Source organism: Telopea speciosissima, chromosome 10, assembly GCF_018873765.1.
Source record: "Telopea speciosissima isolate NSW1024214 ecotype Mountain lineage chromosome 10, Tspe_v1, whole genome shotgun sequence".
In the NCBI taxonomy this organism is placed as follows: Eukaryota; Viridiplantae; Streptophyta; class Magnoliopsida; order Proteales; family Proteaceae; genus Telopea; species Telopea speciosissima.
This window is the reverse complement of record NC_057925.1, coordinates 62183330-62189544: the sequence shown is the minus strand read 5'-3', so window position 1 is coordinate 62189544 and position 6215 is coordinate 62183330.

The following is a 6215-nucleotide window of genomic DNA, read 5'->3' as shown; positions in this document are numbered from 1 at the left end:
GAGCAGAGGGATACAGTATAGGAGAGGAAGGAGGCGATGGTGAAGAAGAGGAGAGGGTTACTGTTGGGGAGGTAGTGGTACTGCTGCTTGGTGCGTATGAGTCCGAGAGGAGAGATGAGTTGGGATCCAGGTGGTCATGGAGATGGAGGTGGTTTGACAGCATTAGCAGGAATGATGGATCTATCTAAATTCAAGTCCTTGAGTAGAAATAACCTAGTGGTGGAGGTTGGAGTTGCAGAGAAAGAGAGAGAAAGAACGAAAAATGTTTCAAAGTTAATTTCACTTTGAAGATTGAAGGTCGTCTTCCTTGTTAACGATGGCAACACGGCGGTAATTTGAGGGGTTTTTGGCTTCCTGCTAATCCGAGACGATCCAAACCGTGAGTAGGGAGATGGGAGGAAGGAAGAACGGGGTGGCGCAGGAGGGATTGCAAGGGTGGGTTGTGTGATTGAAACAGTGGGTTGGCCGGAGGGAAGAAGAAGAAGAAGAAGAGGGAGGGAATAAACGATGAGGATTGGGGCAAAAATGTCATAAAGAATATGTAAATAAGGATGGAATGATGTTTTGGCTAGTTTTGTAAAGTAAAACCCAATAATATACAATCTTGTGAAGCTGAACAAGTAGTGGCTAATTTGGTAAGAGTAAACTCAAATGTGCCTAATCTTGTACTTTTCCCAAAAAAAATGATGGAGACAGGGTTTTAGTGCACACTCGTATGGGTGTCAATCCATCGGTTCCAATGTGAGAATGGGTTAATCCAAAATCAAACTAACAACGAAAGATTCTATGAGTTCAAGTTTGGCCTTGTCGGCACGAGCCTGTCCTAGTCCGCCCTGAACCCGAACTATAGTACTTCATCCCTCAAAAAATATTTAATACAGTATGCCGAGAACAATATGGATCCCCATGATACCTAAAACCAAGATTGGAGAAGGTTTTCTAAACAAGCGTCATAGTGGAGCACACCAATGGGGGACGACACCACGGATTTAAAAATCAAAATTGAATAGAGTGAATTGGAATCAGCCAACCCGCCTGATCTGATTCATACCACTCAGGAGCGTGTGATCCATACAATGTTTCTAGGGTTTATAATGAATTTAGTTGTTTTTGTCCGATCCGAAATGAAGCAGATCAAATCATCAGAATTAGCTGGATCTGATTTAGATATTGATTCCTTGCCTTAGAACCCTGAAGTGATGAAATGTTTTCATAAATAAGGAACAAAAAAGTCATTTCATGTGGAGAGGGAGAGAGAGAGAGAGAGCATGTCAGTGTACCCTCTACTAAGGGTGTTAAATTTGGGTCAGAATCGGAGCGGAACCAACTCACCCAATAGCTTATTGTTCTGGTTCTAGATCTACAGCTAAGTTATTGGTCTCCCAACGGTTCCAAAACCGATAGACCATTTAGGAACCGTTGGAACTTGAACAAATTCACATCCTAACTTGGTTCGGTTCTGGATCTATTGCTAAGTTATTGGTTTGGTTACAGATCTACCTATTAATTTATTGGCCTCCAGCAGTTCCAAAACTGATAGACCATTTAGGAACTATCGGAACCGGAACAAGTTCACATCCTAACCCTATATATTATATAATTCTTAAGACTTTAGGTCATGAGAGCTAAGGTCAAACCCTTTATTTTTATTAGTTTTACATTTTCATTAGTACCACTTGTTTCAAATGCTATTTTACCAAAGATATGATTCTTAATTTAAGGGTCCATTTGGGAATACTAACTTAAGAACATATCCCAAAATAATCATAACTCATGAGAATGGTGGTGTTCCTATTTATTAATTGTACAAAACAAGAGGTAATATGGACTAGTTCCGTGATTTGATAAAAAAAAAAATGATAGTAGGTTGCATATCTCATGTGAATAAAATTAATATATTATTCTAATATTATTGAATATGTATAGCATTTGATATGATCTCGATTGAAGGATCCAGAAAGTTAGGGGTAGGCTTAAAATGATCATAGGAGAAGTTGCAAGGAAGGACATTTATAGTATAGGTCTTATACCAAGTATGACCTCGGATAGAGCCTATTAGAGGGCAAGGATCGATGTAACAGACCCCATTTAATTGAGATTCTTCTAATTTGTTGGGTTGTACTTCTTTCCTCTTAGTTTGATCTTTCTTTTTATTTTATTTTCCATCTATCATTTGTCATTTGCCATTTTTGGTGGGAAAAAAAAAAAAGAAGAGGCAAATAATCTTTCTTTTTATTTTATTTTCCATCCATCATTTCTCATCTTATTTTCCATCCCTCTGTCCCCTATCTCTTCGTCCTCATTTTTTTGTGTAGACCTCAATTTCCCCTATGTTGTTTTAATTGGATCCATGTAGCCGACCCATTAAGTTGGCATAAGTTTGAGTTTGTTGTTGTTGTTATCGTTGTTGTTGTTTTATATAGCATGTGTTAAGAGATTTTTTTATTATTATTTTGGATTGCTTGGAACCATGTAGGACCCGAAATCGACCCACCCATTAGTTAATGGTCCTAGATCTCAGGTTTGGAACTGATTAGCTTATTGGTCCAGTGTTGATCTTTAACCCCTTAAGGCCGAAACCATTAAAGAATCCGACTTAGAGACCCGAACCAGATCAATTGACACCCCTACCACTTGTTCAAAGAACCTTTTCCAAGAAAGCAAAAAGAATAGAACTCTAGGAAAAAGCTCTTGATGAGTTGTTTTCTATATGAATTTTATTTTTGTCTTTTTTTTTTTGCATGTATCGACGTATTGTGTACAAGGTAAACACAATTGACTAACAGCTCTTGACTAATGGTAGGGTGTGTGTAATTTATTTTCCATAGCAGGCGAGACTGCCCTGCGAGAGAAATCACTGTTTCCACTGAATCATAAGGGAGAGGTCTAAACTCTGAACTGGATTTCAAGTTTTTGATTGGGTTCCTGATGGAAGCTACAAGATTTGAGCGTAAAGGAAGTAAGGAAAGAAGTTGAGATTGTTGAGCTCGCTGATAAGGGAAGGAGAGGGATTTGTTCTTCTTGTTACTTTAGAATGTGTGGCCAGTGTGGGATTCATGGAAAGTAAACCCAAAGCTTGAGCTCTAGTTGAAAAAAAAAAAACAGAGAAAATAAGGGAGGGAGTAAAGAAAGAAGAGATTGAAAACATAGAAGAATTTGGAAGGAAAAAAAAAGTAAACAGAAACAGAGAGTGTGATAATGAGAACAGAGTATTTATGTGGAGAAAGCAGGAGGGTATGTACATACAAAGACCCACACCCCCACATACCTTCCTCCCATGATCTCTTTCATTGTCTCTTAACTCCCTTTGTTCCTCTCTGTCTATCAATCTCTCTCTGTGCTTCATTGGTATTCGAGATTAAACAAATCGATCTGGGTCAATCACTACTTTGTATTTCTGTTTTCAAATTGAAGAGACACAGTGAACGTGCTCTTCTTTGTCTGGATGCCTCAATTAAACCATACAGAAGACGACATGATTGGTCTTCTGGAATTTTTTAATCCATTAAACCCCAGAAAACAAATAGAGTGGAGAAGGGAAGAAAACCCACTTGTCTGTTATTTCTCCCTGAGATTTGAAACTCTTCTTCTTTAGAGAGAAGTATAGGCTAAGTTTATGTAACACTGGTTTTCTTTTTCAATAGGTGGTCACCTGAAATGGGGTTGCAGGTATTTTTTTTTTTTTTAATGATAGAAAGAAGGCTATTTATTCATGCGGCCCAACGCCAAGTAAAGGAAAACAAGATACATAAAACAAATAGAGAACATGATAAACACAAGGTATGGATAAACAGTATCCAAAACCAAAGAGTGGAAATTGACCCTGTCTCACATTCCATTGACTGGGTTATCTAGACTAAGGGATGGGTCACAACCACTTCCCTAGAAAAAAAACTGTACAAACAGCGAAAATTAAGCGCATGCACATGCGTGCTAATAGAGGGGCCCCATACGTGCCGAAAAGACAACGTCAAAGTGCTCACGCGTGACGACACACTGCCACAGCCTACTTTCAAACAAACTTGTCGGATCGGCAAAGGTCTGCTGGATCGACGAGTGGAGCTTCAACCGACGGCAAGAAGACAACTAGAATCGCTGCCACAACTTACTTTCAAACTTATCTGCAAGGATCTACTGGATCAGCGAGTGGAGCTTCGTCCGATGACAGGAGAGGGAGCAAACAACCTCCGACAGCCTAAAAGGTCTTGATCACAATCGACATATAGTATTGCCATCAAAGGTCTTGATCACAATCCGAACTCGACGTGTCTAAAAATTTGGCATTTACCTACTGTCCCCAAGGTTCAACATCTGATTTGGAAGATCTTGCTTAATAGGCTTCCTCTCCCAGATTTTCTTATAAGGAGGGTTCTGAACTTAAATCCATTGTGCTCCTTATGTCAAAGTCAAGAACAATTAACCAATCATCTCTTCTTGGATTGTCCGTTCACTTAGCACTTGTGGCGTCTTTTTGATATGCATTAGCAATTTAATGATCAACAGTTCTCTAACATCATCCTTTACTTCATTGAGAACTTGAACAGGAACAATAGAGACAGCAACATTAGGATGGCCTATTTTTGCAACATCATTTGGAATGTGTGGACTGCTTATTGGGATCTCATATTTAGGAACCAATCCTTCAAACAAGACATCAATATTAGGTGAGCAATCATTAGAGTTAAAGACCACATTCCATTACACAGGAATCAGGAAGAGCGCCCTCATAGATTTATCAGATGGATCCCCCTTACACCCTTCTTTGTCAAATTCAATGTTGACGGTGTGAGCAAAGGAAACCCAGGTAGTGCTGGTATTGGTGGAGTTTGTCGTAGCTTGGAAGCATCCTTCATTTGTTCTTTCGCAATTGATTTCGGGTGGAATTTTGTGCTTGTTGTTGAAGCTCTTGCAATCAGAAACACCATCACTATGGCTCTCTCTTTGAACTTCCAGAATCTAATCATTGAGAGCGATAACCTTCTAGTCATCAACATCCTCAATAAAGTCTCTGTTGTTGTGCCTTGGAAAATTGCTCCCATTATTGTTGATTGTTCTCGCCTTGCGCTTGGGTTCGAGGACATCCAATTTAAACATACTCTGAGGGAAGGCAACGCTGTTGTGGACTACTTAGCTTCATTAGGAGCTTCGGCTCAACAACATTTTGTTTGGCATCAATCCCCCCACCACATTGTTTAGATCTTCTCTTGTATTGAGACTTTCTGGGACCTTGTTCCAGCATTAATAAATTGCCTTTACCAAAAGAGAGAGAGAGAGAAAGAGCGGGGTTGCACCAGTGGCCCTATGCATGCCAAGTGTTGGGCAGTACAAGAAGATGGGTGATGGGGGAATTTATTCACCTATCACTAAAAGTTGTTTACGCATAACTACTTTCCAAACAGTATCTCATTCTATACTCTATTATGTCTAATAGTTACCAAACAGTTTTAATTTTTTTTTATAAAAAAACTTTTTATTAATAATTTTTTTTAAATGCACCATAAATAAAATGAAAAATGATACCAAATAGACCCTTAGTCTAGTCTCCACTAAAGACCATCCTCTTCAAAAACAGGACAAAAATTAAGCTGTTAAACGGGTTGCATTTGTTATTATTATTACTATGTTGAGTTTTAGCATTTATTTATTATTTCTTCCTTTGGTAAAAAAAATCGGAATTTGTTTTGGTAAAAAAAGAAGATCTGAGCCGATTTGAACTGAAGTCGAACAATTTTTCGGCTCCCCCTTTGATCCAATTTAAAAAACCATTATGTATTTGCTCTTATATAAGCACAATTTCCAATACAAATGACAACACTTAAAACGTTTTCCATAATCATGTGGCCTATCGTGTATTTAATTCTCCCCATTGTATTGTGAAATGTTGTGACAATTGATATGTCTAAAGCTTAACACATGTAGATCCAAATGTTGGAAATACCTACAGATATAATCATTAAATCATATTGGGGTAGATCTACCAACAAGGTTTCCAAACCCATAGTTGAACCTTTATTGTGAAAGGTGGCGAAGATCAATCAGGTAAAAACTTTAGAACATATGCAAAGGTTGATGGAGAACATAGTTCAAGCTCTAATGGAACTAGGAAGTGTATATTCCTTGATTGTATTGTAGGTCAAGGAAAAACTCCATTGTTAGAAAGTGGAAATCAACAATTGCTTCGACATTATTCAATCAATTATAGAGGGGGGGGAAAT